The sequence below is a fragment of the Sinocyclocheilus anshuiensis genome, unplaced genomic scaffold, assembly GCF_001515605.1.
Source record: "Sinocyclocheilus anshuiensis isolate Anshui unplaced genomic scaffold, SAMN03320099.WGS_v1.1 scaffold702, whole genome shotgun sequence".
In the NCBI taxonomy this organism is placed as follows: domain Eukaryota; kingdom Metazoa; phylum Chordata; class Actinopteri; order Cypriniformes; family Cyprinidae; genus Sinocyclocheilus; species Sinocyclocheilus anshuiensis.
The window spans coordinates 1,575,586-1,577,267 of NW_015548184.1; the positions used below are offsets into that span (position 1 = coordinate 1,575,586).

The window sequence follows — 1,682 nt, forward strand, 5'->3', positions numbered from 1 at the left end:
ATAAAGTAAAAAAAAACGTAAAAGTACACTAATATAATGATCAATATTCAAATATTAATACAGAATTATATTGAAGATTGTGTTTTATACAGTTTGTGGTGCGGAGTCATTCTGGAGGTGAGCATTAAGTGCTCTAGCATTTGATGGCTGTCAGATAAACCTTTTAAACAGGTGTTCTTTTTAGCTTGCTTGTGGATTACTGCACCTGTATATTTTCAAGCATGGAAATGTACTGATAACACACACACATATGTGTGTATTTACATGTATATATTTATATTCATATAATTTATATAATATATAAATAATTTAATATATAAACGTAAATTTTTTTTCTTATATATATGCATGGATGTGTGTGTATTTATATACATAATAAATATGCACAGTACACACATATTATGTAAACAAAAACTTTTATTTTGTATGCAATTAATCGCTATTAATCGTTTGACAGCACTAATATATATATATATATATATATATATATACACACATACACACAGAGCTGGGTAGAGTACTTACAAATTGTAATCCATTACTGATTCCAAATTACATGACAAAAATTTTAATTAGTAACGTAGTCCATTACATTACACATTTTTATGTAATACTGTATAATCAGACTATTTTCTGATTACTTTTAGATCTAACTCGTTTATCACATTAATTTAAGTAAGACAATCTTGTATCATATTGATATAAAATTACAAAGAGTAAGAAAATATATTCCATTTGTTGTAATTAACAACATAACCCCCCGGTTTCACAGACAAGGCTTAAGCCTAGCTGTTTCAACTGAAAGAAACTTGCACTGATTGATCTTAAAATATATCAGTGACCTTGTTTTGTCTCAAGATGCACACCCGTGCATTAAACGTTACATTATGTCAAGGTTTCCCAAACTGGGGTTTGTAAAGGAACTGCGGTGGGTTTGTAAGTTTAATGAAAAGCTAATAATTAATTAAATCATAAAAATGTAAAATCTAAATAAATAATTTTAAAGTAGCAACAATCAAAACAAAACACCTACTAAAAAAAGACGAAATATGTTATGTTTACCTACAGGTCACGTGACCATTAAGCAATGTCAGTGAACCGTGAACATGCAAATGCTGTACTTAATTATTAAAATATTTATTTGAAAGTGTCAGGGGTACTTAAGATATTAGTTGAAAGAGGTTCAGATGACAAAAAATTCAGGAATCCATGCATTACAAATAAAAAAAAATTAATAATGTGAATTTGTGCATTTTAATGTGTTTGTGTAACAGAATATTCATTTTTGGAATGTTCTTCTTTTTAACATGCGAAACAAACTAAGAAATATTAGTAATATTATCAAGTGAATGATGAATTGGCACCAAAAACACAGTACTTTGATTGGACACACAGTCATCAACAAAAGATATGGAAATCTTTTCTCCTTCATTTTACTTCTATTCATCCCGCTATCCTAACAATGCACAATTATATGGTTAGTTGCATTTACCTAGTTCCCTTTCATGGGAACTTCGAACTGCGTCCTCTAGGGGTCGCTATGGGGGACGCCTCGTCGTGACCCGTGTCTGAAGCATACATTGAAAAAACACCAACTTGTTGGCCGGCGACAGCCATGACGTCACTACCGGTGCGACTATAGTATAAATAGGCGCCGGGAGCACACATCATTCTCTTCTTCG

At 31.0% G+C, this 1,682-nt stretch overlaps 1 protein-coding gene across 1 annotated transcript in view; it reads right to left on the minus strand.

The window, feature by feature from the left end:
* Positions 1–1,682, minus strand: part of LOC107704946 (NADP-dependent malic enzyme-like) — a 92,128-nt gene that overhangs the window by 55,074 nt on the left and 35,372 nt on the right. The gene's annotated exons all lie outside the window — the stretch shown is intronic.